The 16,363-nt window shown below is 43.8% G+C and overlaps 1 protein-coding gene across 1 annotated transcript in view; it reads left to right on the plus strand.

Annotated features, from left to right (window-relative positions):
• The first annotated feature begins 300 nt into the window (after positions 1-300).
• The window catches only part of LENG9 (leukocyte receptor cluster member 9), a 35,251-nt gene continuing 19,188 nt past the window's right edge, over positions 301-16,363 (plus strand). Inside the window, exon 1 of the mRNA XM_085616347.1 lies at positions 301-467. The gene's annotated coding sequence lies outside the window, so the exon portion shown is untranslated. The remainder of the gene's footprint in view (positions 468-16,363) is intronic.

Raw genomic sequence — 16,363 nt, forward strand, 5'->3', positions numbered from 1 at the left:
CTAAGGTACGGGAAAGACTCAACCCGAAGACGTAATGGCGGGTCCGTCTAGAGACCTATCATTGTGGTGAATCAACGTCCGGTATCTCTCTACGTTAGTCGCTCCATAGCAAAGGATCTTTGAATGTTACCACAGCGTTTAGCAACGTTTGTAAGGAACTACTACCCTCTGCTGGTGCGAAGTGGAGTGGCATGTTCCTCCACTGCCCCGGCATGCCTTCAGCAGCAGAGTCGTTCTAACTCTCTGGTTTTGGCACCCTCCATTGCCTGTAGGGAGGGAAAGATCAGGGTGATGTAGAGTGCCCCTCCCGGGCCACAGTTAAGGGCGTAGACGTCCATGACTCAGATGCGGAGAGGGGCTGGGCCAGCTGCAGGGATCAGCTGCCATATGACGTGACATGAGGAAATACCTGGTTGTCAAGAGGACGGGAGACAGCGAGAGGTACGGACGGGACAGAGCAACGAGAGGTAACTATAATTCCTTTAGCTTTCAAGTAAACCGAGAGATAGACAGAATATTGTCTTCTTTTAAATATCATCTTTTACTGAGCACTTGCGGTCTCGTAAGGAAGTGATTTTACTTAATAGTGTTAATTGTATTAAATGGATGGAATGTTGAGACAGCCCTGTCGAAATTATGAAATGTTGAGCAAGGCCTACGAAAAGATCCAAATCTCCGAACTCCAGGTTCCAAACACACCTCTGAAGGCAGAAACCCACGGAGCTATGTTAGCAGTTTACAGAAACGTCTGGAGAGACCTTTGTATCTGGGCTTAAGACGAAACGTTAATGGGGCAGCAAACAAGGCCCCCTGAACCGCAGATTCTGCCTCGTCCCTGGCTGTACCCTTGCTTTGTCAGTACAATTGTACAACATCACTAAGGACCAACCCTGTCCGCTCTACTCTTTTCCCCAGACATTAATTTGCCTCTATCTTTACCATCTGACGCATGACTCATCTGGAATCTGACCCTAGCACTTAAGCAATACATGTGTGACTGTGCGTATATTAGCACCGTTGCCCTAAATAACTATGGGGCATATCAACAACAACCGGCGATAATTATCGCTAAGCGCACTTAGCGGTAGGATAATTATCGCCGGCTAGCGTTGATTTTTATCGCTGAGATAGCGTGCTATTAGCAACGCTTATCTCAATAGCGATAAACATCCTCACGCTAAGTGGCTAACATGAGATTATCGCTGGAAACCCAGCGATAATCTCACGTTAGCTTGTTGATAGGGACAGACAAACTTAGCCATAATATCCTCCTTCCATAGGATATCATGGCTAAGTCAGAAAAATACCAGACGTAAAAAAGCAGTGTTAACCGCGGTTAGCGCTGCTTTTTTTTGTCTCTAACAGGGTTAGCGATATTCTTGATAATAGGAGAAATGTCGCTTAGCGACATTTCTCCTATTATTTTACTCTGGAACGCCCCCTTTGCATCTCATTAGAGATGCAAGGGGAAGCGTAGATTAAATGGGTGCTAAAATGCAAATTTGCATGTTAGCACCCTGTTGTTGATAGGGTGCTAGTTTTATCTCTGCTTTTTTGGCTTTTAAAGCCAAAAAAGCAGAGATAAAGCCCTTGTTGATATGCCCCTAGGTACCCAGTACCCAGTGAGGGCCACGTCTACATACGAAAGGCATCTTTTGGTTTTCTTTAGACTTTGGCTCCTCCGTTTGCTGAGTCTTCACAAAACTTTCCTATAAAAATGTTCTTCCACCTCAGCTCTCTTGAATAGGTCCAGGGTAGTCCTTCAAACGGAGACTGAGAAACATTGGGGGATGGGGTGTGAGGGGGGTGTAGCTAACGCATTTTTCTTATTAATTTTTCTATAGGAATAATCAGGCACAGCAAATTTGACAGAAGGCCCAATAGGCCTGGTGGGAGGATGAAAAAAATCTGTGACAAAAAATGGAAAAAGCAGGTTCCAGAGCCTTAAAAAAAAAAAAAAAAAAAGAAGGAACCCCTCCTCCAAAGGGTCTGCCAGGACCCAGGGGGGTGGGGGAGGGCCCGCAACCTATTCTTATATGGGGGAAGAAGTGCGACCTCTCTCCCCAAGCCTTTCTGATGCCCTGGGGAACCCATCCCCCTGGGGTCGATACTTGTGTAAAGGAGAGGGGGGAGTGTGGCCCCCTTTCCTGAGTCTCCTTGAGGCCTCAGGGACCCCATTCACCAGAGCCCATAGTTATTTAGAGGGCAGGGGAACCCAGGCACTGTAAACAATAAATAAATTATAGGGATGTGTGCCCCCCCTCATTGGGCCGGCTCTGTTGAAGTGTCCGTAGATCCCATTCTCCAGGACACTGTGGTTTCCCTGCCCACAAGAGCATGGACAGTGAAGTCTAATGCTCCGAATGCCAGCTTCCACTGCACCTGGGATGGGTGTTGGCAGGGGAGCCGGCAGAGCTGCAGGGTCCTTGTGGCTCCCTCTGCAGCTGAAAATGTGGGATATGTTGTGGGGTGCCCTGGTTGAGTACCGGGCACTCCACTATAAAAACGGATCCTGCGCTAGCAGGAAGCCAGCGGGGCCACAGCGGCCCGGGAGTTTGCCTTGCTGCCTCCGACATAAAAATGTTGTGGGGTGTCCCGGGTGGGCACCAGGGCACCCCTCAGATAATCTTTTTTTCAAGTGTGGCTCCCACCGCAACCCCCAACAAAAATGAAACGTGGGTAACCTGGGTGGGCATTGGATCATACACAAAATCAATAAAAAATGAATAATAAATGAGCAGTAGGAGTCACTCATTTATTATTTAGTGCTCCTTACAAGGACTCAGACAGGTTGATTTTCTTTGGATAAAACTTTATTAAAACATTTGTATGGCAATCACTTTTATTAAACTTTGCACTGTGTGAAATATTCATGTTATTTTTTGTTTTATGTATGTTAATATGCTGACCCCATCATAATCCCAATAGGCCCACATTTTATATTTTGGTGTTCTGACCCTTTGACAAAGTTAGTAAGTCTGACTTGCTTAAAATGACACTCTTTAAATTGTAGCATCCAAGTGACTCTTTAATCTGATTTAACAAATCCATGCGGTGGTAGAAGCCTCATACTGACCCAAAGTATCTCTGCAAAACACACAGCAGCCCTTGCCAGACTCAAATGTGCCAGTGTCTAACTCAAAGCAGCTATAGATGTCGATTCGCCAAATTGTCAGGGGTAGCCAAGTGAGACCACGCGCTCATTGTTTCTCAGTGACATCACAGGGTTCATTGACATCTTATCCTACCATTACCTCTCAACAGTTTCCTTTTTAGGTCTCACCTAGAGCGTAGCACGCAGCGCTGCTCTAGGAGTGACCTTTAGGAATCAGTCAGCTCTTTTCAAGCACTCGTGCTTTTTGTGGCATCCACCTTTCGGGAGCAAGCAGCGGCGTGCGTGCGCTAATTGAAAACAAATGGCCCGCGCGCCGCTGCTCGCTCTCGCAAGGTGGGTGCCACAACAAGCACGAGTGCTTGAAAAGAGTTGACCGAGCGCGTGCTTGCTCCTCCACTGCCTGTTTCACCCTCGCTCTCCCTTGTTAAGTTATAGTAGTGAAAGCAACTACTTGAACGATAATTCGTATGGAGTTATATAAAAGACCCAATGCTGACCTTATTTCTTGATCCTTAACATAATGAGCATGGACACCTTAAAACACACCAAACAAAATGTGACAGCATTGTAGAGCACACCTTTTGATCTCCCTCAGTGTGTTAAAATCTGTGGACACCTGGTGTTATGTTTTCCTGAGGAGCGCCCCATCGGCTCCACTAAATGTAGAGTGCTAAAAGGGTAAGTAGGCTTGATTCAGTCTCAGCCTTTCACCGCCATACACTGCTGTCTCTTTATCTCACTCTTGTAAGTTTTTTTATCCCTGCTTCCTTCCTTTGTTACTGTTTTCCTTTCTTTCTCCTTCTCAGTTTTGTGCCTTTCTCTCTCTTTGTCAAAATCGGAAGATGAAAGTAAGCCCCCCCTTCCTCTTTGCCCCCGTCTGCTCTACCGAGACTGTGCTGCCTTGTCCACGGCGGTTCACAGCCATCTGTCACGTCGCCCCCACCCCACGCGTGCACGTTCATGGTGTCTTTGCCACGTTTTTGCCAAGTCTGCGAGCCTGCAATTTTCACACCTGACCAAGGGCTCCGCGTTTTCCAGCAACAATGCGGCATATTTACAGCAACTTTACAAATGTGCTAGCACAGCCTTTAAAAATGACGAGGCCAGTCGGAAACACGTCAAGTCTGTTCTCACTTGTGTGTAAAGCTACCAGCTGACGGCGATCAGCGGCCAAGCCACTCGTGAATCACCGGCACACACACGGCCTTCGCATCCAGGCGGTACAGAGGAGAGAAAAGGTGTCACATTTTTTAAAAGCTAGGCATTTCCATCTAAACACACTCGACTCAGCTGACGGCCTATTGATTCCCCAACCAGTTCACACAAAGTGAGCTACCCCTCCCCCTTATCCACCCATGAAGACTTTACAGTGTTATTCACCACAACACCTCTTTGTGTATGTGAGGCTTCTGGTGATCCATTGATTTCCGGTGATCATAGGCAAAGGCCCCACCCTCTTCAAAATAGTGTTTGGTGAACAGCAATACCCCTGCTGCCCCTCTTCGCACAGACAGAATGAGCCATCAGAGAGGGGGCGGGCTCTGTGCACTCCAGCTCTCGCTGTCACATGCCTATTTGGAGGAAGCGCTGCACTTTAAAAATATTTTTCTGTGTTTTGTGCTCTGGGAAGGGCCTGGGTTAGAGGTACATTTCACTTGCACTCTAATTACACGAGGTGGCCAGGGTGATTGTTGTATTGTAGCTTGCAGGGCCCTCCTACCCAAAATGCAAGGGTTGTACGTCACGGGCAGTGCCTTGCTGCTAGCGGTGACCAGGGTAATGTGATGTTTGTGATGCTTTGCTGCTAATTATGGGTAGGGTGAGGATGGAGGACCATATGGTAATGGCTCTGATATGTTAACATGAATGGAGGCGCAGAAGGCTGGACATCACTTGGTTCCTCGTTTGCCACAGATGACTAAGGTGAATGTTGCATGCCATTTCCTGTGCCCTGTGTGCTCGGCTGGCTTGCACCAAAGTCCAGAGTGAGGGCACTCACTTTATCAATTGTGTTCGCAGACTGTGATGACTGATGAAGCTTGCACATCCTAAAATGCCAAGTCTTTGGCTCGTGCATTTTAGGTGGTCCAAGGAGAGATGGATTTTAAACTTATAAGGTCCCAAAGGCGAGACCTATTGGCTATGCCAATGCTTGTTCCTTTAGTCTCCTGAGGGGCTGTGGGAAAGGCAACACAAAGAGACTAGAGAGGTGAAAGAAGTTAATCAGTATTTGTGTAACCCTGGTCTTACTGCTGTCTTCATGACCCCTGAGAATAGGGATAGGGGGGGCAGTGCCAGGAGAACTAATAGGAAAGTCGGGGTGGCCGCAGGCGTTCTTTATAGATGCCGAATTTTGGTAGCCCCATTCGCCACAGAGAACTGGAAAGAGTACAGGGTTACTTTGTGGCTTGCAGTTGTTGTGCTTTTTGGCCCCATTTCATCGATATGAGAGGAGATGACCCTGGGTAGCTGAAGCCCCCAAGTCCCTCTAACGGTTTAATCCTCCCATTGGTTGCTACTGCTCCTAGCCTTGGGGGCTCTGGCTCTTGTAGGCTGCCAGCCATAGGTAGCCCTGAAATACCAATGCCTCTTTCAAAGGCCCATGCACTTTAAACTGATCCAAATGCCTTTGCTAAAACACACCTGTCCTACTTTGACCCAACACGTTGCAAGTCACACCTCCCCTAAGCTGCCCCAATGTGCCCAAAACACAGAAAACCTAGTCTGATCACATGATGCCAGTTTCAGTTTGTCCTAACATGACATAGCCAAATTCCAGCGCCCTGACTTAGCCAACAGTACATCTGTGGCAGATGCACCCACCAGTTCTAGTATTGCACGATGGGTAGGGTGACCAGAGATCCCGGATTCCCCCTGACTGTCTCGGTTTTAAGTTGACTGTCCCAGTGTCCTGACACTCTGCCTCATTTTAAATATTTGTCCCGGGTTTTGGGACAAAGGTCAGATGATTCAGCAGAACTGAAAGGTATGCTCTCCTTTCACAGACGCCTCTGAAGACTGAAAAAAATAAGTAATGTATCTGTTTCTGTCAGGGATCCCAGGAGGAGGTTGGCTGCATGCTCCCTTCAGAAGGGAGGCAGGGTGGGGAGGAGGACAGGAGTATCAAGGTGGAAGTTCTGTTATAGATAATGTTAAGTAAATGTAGCCTTGTGTATGTGGATATATATATATATATATACATATATATCCACCTCACTCAGTTTCGCTTAGAAAACCCAAGCCACTTGCAATGGCGGGCCACGGCGGGAAAGCGACTCCCAATATCCATAAACAATCGTTACCACGTTTTCACGAGAACGATGCCATGGCCTCAAACTTCATCTCAGCGTGCTTTTATTTCAACGGTCTTGTCACGCTACGCTTTTCGGAGAACACCTCCTTGTTCACGAGTAAGAGCGTTGTGTAAGACAACTTCATTTAACATAGTCATGTGACACCAAAATAATAAACAGTGAAGACAGATTCTCCATGTACACGGGTTCTCAGAGCTAGGAAAACAGACGTTTCAAAACATTATTGTGCAACAATTGCAAGTGCAACCCAGGGGGAGCTTAGCAAAGTGCTCAAATTGTTCGTATAATTTTAAAACAACAGCAAAAATTAAATACATCTTTACCGGTAGCCCTGTCATTTAATATGGGCGTAAGGCTTAAAACGTTTACCAGAGCACTTCACATGTGAGATATTCTCTCTCATAATTACGATTGTAAGACTCAGTGTAAATTCATATTAACATGAGCGATCATGGCAAACACAGTTAAACTCAAAATGTCGGTTCTGCCCAAGTGGGCCTGAAATTTTCAACTTAGATTCATCAATCAAAAGTGCACCGAAAGTTTATATTTTAAGTCCAATCAGTGATAGCAGATCACGCCCCAGTGGGCATACAGATCAATATTGTCTTGTATACGGTGCAACAAAGTTTCAAACAAACATATGCTGAAATGATTGAAAACTGTGACTTCCTCACTCAGTGAATTTCTTCTCTTCCACATTCGTATCCCCACTCTATGCACTTAACAAGAATCAATCAGGTTGTGTCCCACTCTCTGTTTGAACCACATTAGAGACCTGTGAAACATAATCAAAATAAGGTGCAATTATTAATCAAGAGAACATTTTTGAGTTGTTTACATTTGCTAAATTTAAAGTAAAAAGGAAATGAGCGTTAAAAACAATTAAAAACAATTGATCGTCTAGTCAGTGGATAGTAGGGTTCTATGTTGGTCAGAATTGCAATACAAAACATCAATCTGAAGACTAACCCAAATGAGCTGATTCTGGACTCAAGCCGTCTAAGTTCCTGAATTCTATCACACCCTCTTTCTCTTACGGGGATATTATCAAGAACACAGAAGGACAATTTAGAGTTGTTCTGATTATGGCAGGCCGCGAAATGTCTGGCAATGGGATATTGCTTGTCGTTATTTTTGATAGCCCTCAGATGTTCCAATACACGTTTTTTTGCCTTGTGTATAGTACTCCCTATATAGTATTTGTCACAGGGACATCTGAGGGCATAAACGACATACTCAGTATTGCATGTGTAATGTCTCAAAATATTGAAGGGTTTCATTTGGTGTGACAGTCTGACTTCTTTACAGTTAGTGCTGTTTTTATACCCAATTCCCCAAATCCACAAAGTCAGTCGCTATGGCACAAAGAATGGAAGGACAATGTAATCCATTGGAGTCGTTACATTGACGACTTATTTGTTGTGTGGAAGGGAGATCTAAAAAGTGCCAAGGAGTTTGGTAAAAAACTACAAACCAATGACTTCAATTTAAAATTTACTAGTGTCATCAGTGAAACAGAAGTCAACTTTTTGGATCTAACAGTATACATCGACAAGGGGAAAGTGCAAACTAAACGTTATCGTAAACCCACAGATGGAAACACGTTGCTCCATGCAACAAGCTTTCACCCTGCTAACTTAGTCAGAAGCATCCCCTATGGGAATGCCTCAGAGCAATGAAAAATTGCAGTAACAATAAAGATTTGGAGACAGAATTGAAATGTCTCACAAAACGGTTTTCCATGAGAGGGTATTCCCAGCAGTGTATTGATGAAGCTATATGGAAAGCAAGACAGAAATCGAGGAGGAAATACTCTTTAAGCCTGGTAATAAGAAAGGGAATTAACCAAAGAGAGTAATCAATGTAGGATGATTACCACCTACAATAACCAACAAAGTGAATTGAGAAACATTCTATACAAACATTGGCAAATCATAAGAAATGACTCTGTTTTGGGTAAACTCGTCCCAAGAAAGCCTCAGATTACCTTCAGAAGAGCCCGTTGCCTTAAACAGACACTTGTTAGCAATATGTTACCAACTAAAGTCTGGGAATAAGCCCAATACATCATGGCTTAACAGAAAGGACGGGTTTATTAAATGCACTATGTGCAAGGCAGGCACATTTGGTAAAAACACCTTTAGCTATTCTTTGGGTTTTTCCAATAATGAGAAAAAAATAAAAGGACAATTCTCTTGTGAAACGGAGTTTGCTGCCTACATGCTGCAGTGCCCTTGTGGCTTGAAGTACGTAGGCAGCACCATTCTCCCAGTCCAAAAACGGGTGCTCCAGCACCTGAGAGCCATCAAGAACGGTGACAAGTCGTATCCTGTGGCCTGTCATTTTGCCAAATATCACAACAATGATGTGGGAGGTCTTGTTTACTTTGTAATTGATGCTGTACCCCTAAGTGCAAGGGGAGGTGACCGTCAGAAAACACTGTGTAGGCTCAGGGCCGGATATAGTGAAGGCCACCCCTCCGGAATTTTTTTGCCATACACTGGATAGGCCGATAAGGAAAGGTGGAGGTCTGGCAGTGATTTATCATCACTCGATTAAGGCGACCTTCCAGCCAATTCCTATAGACATTTATTTATTATATAGGCCGCCAGGAACTAGAAATTCCTTTCTAACCTCCTTGGGTATTCTATTGGAAGAGGGGGTGCTTTCTGAGGCCTTTACAGTCTTGGGAGACTTTAACTTCCATTTAGAATTAATGGAGGAAACGGATACTATGGCCTTGAATGATCTGATGCTGACTGCAGACCTGAGGCAGCAGGTAGTAGGTGCCACGCACAGGGGAGGGCATACCCTGGACGGGATTTTTCCAACCAATATAATCTCCATTTCCAGGGCCTTCTCCCTCTGGCATGGTCTGACCACTCCGCAGCCCAATTTGAGATATTAATAACTAAGCCACGTAAGAAAGGTACAGGCCTCAAGGATTGTATAAGAACAAGAGCATGGAATAATTTGGATGGAATCACCTTTAACGAGCTGTTATCCTCCTCTGCAACTCATTTGCCAGTAGAAGTAGAAAGGGCCTGCCAAAGCTATACAGTCTGGCTGCAGCAGGCCTGTGATAGACTAGCTCCAAGCAAAGTCCTGCATCCTAAGAGAACACACACCTCCGACCCCTGGTATTCGCAGGAGCTCAGGAACCATAAGCTTATCTGCAAGCAGCTAGAACGAAACTGGAGGAGCAATTATAAGGAAACTGAGAAAAAAGCTTATAAAGCCAGCTTGCAGACCTACAAACAGGTAATCGCTGCAGCTAAACAAAAATACTTTGCCGCACAGATTACAGAATCAAAAAATTCAGTCAAAGAACTGTTTAAGACGGTTGTTACGCTGGCCTCGCCTAAGCCAGTGCTAGTCCAACCTAGCCAAGTGCTATGTGAAGAATTGGCAAAATCCTTCCTGTCTAAGGTGGAAGCTATTTTTATGTTTTTTAGCAAAGTAAGCACTAGCAACATGGACATGATTAGCAAGATTCCTATGTCAAATGGGGCTCATTGCCCGATCTTTGATAAATTTCTGTCAGTATCTTCCTGTGACACACAAAAGATCCTTATGGGGGCTAATTCAGGCTCTCCATATGACCCCTGCCCCGCTAAGGTGGCTAAACAGGCCTCGGGTCCGATAGCGGATCGTTTAACAGTAATATTTAATCTAATGTTTGAATCAGGGCTTTTCCCCAGGCAATGGAAACTGGCATCCATCTTGCCCCTATTAAAAAAGCAAACCTTTCTGCTAATGATCCAAACAGCTTTCGTCCAATTGCTAGACTCCCCTTACCAGCCAAACTGGTCGAGAAAATTATGAATAGACAACTTAGTCACTTCCTGGATGAGACACAAGTGCTTGATCCAACTCAATATGGCTTTAGGCCGGGACAAAGCACGGAGTCTGCACTTATGAAAGCCACGGAAGTGATCAGGGAAGGCGTGGATCAGGGAGGTAGGGCGGCACTGATCTTGTTGGATCTGTCCGCGGCGTTCGATACGGTCCACTACACGATACTGCTGAGGCGCTTAAATTTGTGTGGTATTCGTGGAAAAGCATGGGACCTCTTAAGATCCTTTCTGGAGGACAGAAAACAAGTTGTGGCCCTGGGGGATTTCCAGTCCAAACCTTTTATATCACCTTGTGGGGTCCCTCAGGGGTCATCTCTCAGCCCAACCCTCTTTAACATTTATGTCAGTGCTCTGGCACCTGTCATAAGCGCCTTTGGTTTTGGCCTCACTTCCTATGCGGATGATACACAAATTGTGGTATCTCTGACACCAGGTGGAGAGGTTGGTGCGGAAGGGCGTTTTCGGGAGTGCATGCTAGCAGTGGGTAGCTGGATGGCCAAGAATTGTCTTAAATTGAACTCGGACAAAACAGAGGTGTTATTGTTTGGTAATAACACTCATTTCTGCACTCCCTCCTGGTGGCCCGACTCAATGGGCACGCTCCCAGTCGCAACCAGAAAGGTAAAAAACCTGGGCATAATACTTGATGACAGACTGACATGAGAGCTTCAAGTGAATGCGGTAATATCAAAAACTATGTATGTCATCAGAATGTTGAGGAAAGTGCTACCCTTGCTGCCCTGGGAAAGCAGGCAAACGGTGGTCAGGGCTCTGGTGATGACCAGACTGGACTATTGTAATGGACTCTACCTAAACGCACAACAAAGAGCGTTGAATAAACTGCAGATACTGCAGAATACGGCAGTAAGACTGCTCACAGGCTCTTCAAGATTTTCCTCAGTCTCTTTTGAGAGAAAAGCTTTACATTGGCTTCCAGTCAAAAGCCGAGTATTTTTCAAGGCGCTGTCCTTGGCTTTTAAGGCTCTGCACGGCATGGGCACAGAATTTCTAAAGCTCCGACTACAATGGTATGTCCCGGACAGAACCTTGCGGTCTAAAGAAGCTAAGCTGGCCTGGGTGCCACGTATAAAGAAAGCCCGATGGGGGGCAAAAGCTTTGTTTACGGTGCAGCAAAGGCATGGAACGAGTTGCCTCTTTATCTTAGGACCATGACGGATCTTTGGTCATTTCGGAAGGAACTAAAGACGTGGCTCTTCTCTCAAGGAGAAAGCACCCTCTCCACTCCTCACCGGCTCAGTAATCTCAGGGGAATTAGACAGAGCCAGGACACCTCCGGGTATTTGTCGCGCTCTATAAATGTCATTAACATAACATACATCATAAAGCTCAACACCAAGATCCCTATGGGTCTTAACAAGGAGGAAGACCTCCACACACACCTGTAATGCCCCCCTGATCCCCTAGTTTTTAATTGTTTTTTTAGATTTCACTTAGTGCACTAGAAATGTGTAGACAGCGATTTTTGTATCATGTAATATTTTATTTAAATGCTAAAATGTTATGTGTATTCCCTGTTGAATTAATTTAGCCAGCACACTTGGGCAGGACTGAGAGAATGGATATAAAGCCTATTACAAGCGGACACCATATGATTGACACATGATGGTTTTATGAGATATTATACTTGTCTCGTAATGATTATTGATATAGACTACTGTGTTTACAGTGATATACAGCCCACTGGGGCGGGACACACTGGTGATGTAATATACCTGTCAATAATCTAAATTTGGTTGGAGTGTGACCAGTTTTCAAAATGATTAGAATTCAAAGTATTAATTTGTTTTTTGACTGTAATTACGCTTGCAATAATTACCAATTCATGTGTTTGACAGCGTTGATACCAGAATGGGTAACAGCGTTCAGGTAGAATATGCATACTGACCTAAAAATACTACTAGTTTGCCTTCACTATCTATTTTTGTAGTTTCACACGTGACACAGATGCATTCTCAGTTAAATACGCAAAAAAACTTGATTGAAATGTTAGTGAGCAAGCCTGCTGGCAGGCGAAACGCGTCTAACACTATCAGCTGACAGTAAAGAATTTGCTACGAAACGACTCGTCGTCGACTTTCCTTGTTGGAAGTGTGATATATACATTTTTTTTTTCCAGGACAGGCCAGGTGTAGAAGTAAAGACCAAAGGCCTTAGTCCTATTTTTATGTGTGGCTTTCCCCAGTTTTTAGTTCGGAAAACCTGTTTACTCTAACGATAGGGTCGAATCAGAGAAGCACTTCTAGTTATGTCAAGTAGTACTCTTTCACTTACCTTTAAATTGTTGTGTGAATCACCCCCAAAACATCTCAAATGTGAATCAAATGGGAATATTCATGTACAATGACTACACATAGAAAGGGCTGTGCCATCTGTGCAAGTTTTCCTACTAGGTAGTTAGACAGTTAGACATTTCAGGGCCATCTCATAAAGGCATTATGAGTATGTCATTTAATACTCCTTTATTGCTATTTCACATACTCTTGAATGCCTTTGTGAATCGGCTTCAATGTTCCTAAATAACTCACAGCACCTCCAGCCTCACCGAAGTATCAGCATGAGTTCCAATGAATGATAATTTGGCGAGTTACATAATTTCAGAAAACCTTCAATCCAAATGTAATTGGGTGAGACAGTAGAAAATTGACTGTTGTGAAAGCAAAAACACCTTTTTATAGCTCATGGAATTTGTTCTTTTTAATGCCCTCTTCTTTGTAGTACATTCAAATTGTTATTTGAGTCCATACAAAAGTGTGTGATGTTTAATTCGGACTTTGCATTGGCTGAAGCAGAGAGAGATATAATCTATGCATAACATCCACACATACATATGCTGTGGCATAAGAAGGTGAATCTCATACATCATTCCAGTGTCCTCTGAGGCTATAATTTTACGGTAAAGGTCTGTGACATCTCAATATGCCTCTAAGCTGAGCCCAGTGATTTCACAAGTGTACACCCGTGCATCACAAAAGGATCCTGTGACATCACAAAAGGATCCTGTGACATTGGAACTCCATGACACCACAAATAAACTCCTTACCATCAAAAGGTTTGATGGGCGATTGACTTTCCTAAAGCCCAACCATGGTTCCTGCATGTCCACAAGCAATACAGAGATCAGCTGCCTGGACCTGGGGATTATACAGGAGTATGAAAAACTGTGTGTTCATTTATTTACACACCCCATAAGTAAGATCATCCCCCTTCACTTAGATAGCTTCCATCCGTTGAGTTTAAGGCAATACGTTCGCACAGAGCGAGGCCCGCCCTTCAGAAACCGTAAAAGCTGTATCTAGTTGAAGGTATTATGAATACCAAGAGCGAGAATTGAAAAATAAGCTACTTGAGGACTGCATCCAAAGGAATTATTCAATGTGCCTGAAAAAAGGTGTACATTAAAAGAGAATATTGCTTTATCTCACTTATAAGAGAAACTAAACGAGACAAATGGGTGTGCTATCAGCGATAAGGTCAGATTCATCATCAAGAAAAAAATAGGGTCTAGTTTGGGTCCGTGAGGATTTGCAAATAAATCCATGTGTGCCTTCAGAAAGGAGAGAAAGCAATGCACACGGAGAATATTTCCAAACCTAAAAACTGGACACGTGCATACGGATATTCTTATTTTGTCTCCGTGAGAAAGGTATCCTTGGCCCGATAGTGCCGTCTGTGAAGGAACATGGTAAACCTGATCACACCTGTACCCAGATCTGCTGTCACAGCATGCACATATTGTATCTGATATGTTGTCCATGTGATTTAGTACTTGATGGCACAAGTACCTGAAACAGCAACATCAGAATGAAGGAGCATCCCTCTTACATGTGCTGCAATGCAACCGAGTCGCCCATATTTCAGCACTTTGCAGATTACAATTACAAATCTGACATGCTTGGTGGTGCGAATCACAAGTGAAATCTTCTACACAAAGAACAGAAGTGGATTTACACAAAAGTAGTGCAAATGGGTCTAATAATCAAATTGTGTGGTCTGCTCATCACACAAAATTCCAAACCCTTCCCAGTCCCTCGGTATGTATCCCCGCCTTCAGAAAAGCTGTGCAGGGTAATTTAGACCCTGGTGGGCTGTACTCTATTGCCCTCTGCCCTGGCGGACATACAGATTGCCATATGTAGAGATTCCCGCGAGCCAGGCTTGTTTCATGCAGTCACTCAGCAAACATTTTGTTTTAGAAAAACAAACACCCAAAGCAGGATTACGTTTTTGTCCCAGGGTGTGGGCATCATTTTGATTTCTTTGTCTGTGGACCGCAGGCTTTTCTTGGCAGACCCAACAGAAACAAGGTAAGCTTTCCCATCAGTCCCATTAATCTGCACTGACATAAGCACAATGTAGTTTATAAGGTTTCCCACTACCAAACTGCGGTGCAAAGTGAAAGATAAGGAGGGGACGGGGAAATCACATTTGAAATATTTCTCACATACCTGCCATTCAGGTAGTTCAAACCTTTACCACACAACATCTCGAGTCAGTAGAATTATCACCTTGTCACAAAAATTAAATTAAGAAAAATACCTTTATACTTATCCAAAGTTTAAAAGTCTAAAATTGAGCAGTTTTATAGTTCGATAAACTGGATCATGCTATCATTTAAGCTCCATTCCAACAGGGCGGGTTTCGGGAAAATATATCTCCCGCTCTCAGGGAACATGCTCAACGAGCGGCTCTGCTTGCACATTTTTGCTCCAGTGAAACCCTAAAGAAGGGAGATTTCTTCTCCCCAAATGCACCGTGTTGGTGTAGAGCTTAAATGACTACATTTATTGAATTGAAAAGCTGCCGAAGTTTGCACTTTTTAACTTAGAATACATTTTTTTTAAAGTATATTTTGCAATATATTTTTTGTGACAAGTGAATCATATTACTGACTCTGGATCTTGTGATGTGAAAGTTAGAAAAAACATCTACATCAGAATGACCGCCTTAAATAGGGTAGCTTTATGATGTGCTTACACCAACAGCCCCAGATTTATTGGACCATCAGCGTATTGTTTCCACTTGAGAAAGGGACTCTAAATAGAGCGGACAGACCTTCAGTTTGCCAGGCAGGGTACTCCTACACAGTTGAGACGGAGAACCTTGTTTGCCAAGCTCCAAACGAGGCCCTCTCTTCTGAACCTTAAGCCTTCACAGAAATGGCTGAATCCATACATTATAGCTGCTGATGAAACGATGCCTTACCCTCTAGTGGACATTTTTGTGAGGACTGAATCTTCCTGGACTCTCATGTTTAGGAAGATAAAAAGACTAAAGATACTGTAATTTCTTTCTATTCAACATGGCAACTCAAATATCCCGCTGTCATTAGCACAGTAAGCACTTTGTCAGGTTTACGGACTATACGGGAATGTCTCTGTTATGGAATTATGATTGCAATTTAACCTTATAAACATTTCAGTTATTTTATGAGAATTCAGTGCAGAGTTTTTGTTTATTTTCATTTTGATATCATATTCAAGAAACCTAATTTAAGCGCCACTCACTCACACTCTGCTCTAAGTATTATTTTGCTGAAAAAAGATGGGAGTAACCGTAGAAACCGATTTGCTAATACTTCCTCCTTTTGCATAAACCTTGCAAGATGATCATCTACCAGAGGGTGTATGGTGTAAAGGTTCTGTCATGAGTCCCATTCCTTGGATTATGTTTGACAATAGGGAGATACTTACTCTCTCTTTCTATTGGGAAATAGGCCTTCACATTTGGGTTATTAACCACTATGGGGAAACTTGAAACTGTGTGTATAACCCCTTCTGGTTTTTTGTTTTAAACTTGTCTTTTCCTTACACCTGCATTATTTAACTACATAACATAACATTCAGGGGAGGGACAGCTGATCGGAATCTCAGGTACTGATGAAGGCTACCAACACAATCGGGCTTAATCGATGACTGAAACTTGTTGACCTCTAAGATGTAGGAATAACTCCTGCATTTTTAAAAAGATTTTCAGTGGTATCACAAATAGCCATTCACTAGGTAATTGTATACACTAATATATTAGAATCTCAACTTGGACATCTTTGAAAAAAG

Source organism: Triturus cristatus, chromosome 7 (assembly GCF_964204655.1).
Source record: "Triturus cristatus chromosome 7, aTriCri1.1, whole genome shotgun sequence".
In the NCBI taxonomy this organism is placed as follows: Eukaryota; Metazoa; Chordata; class Amphibia; order Caudata; family Salamandridae; genus Triturus; species Triturus cristatus.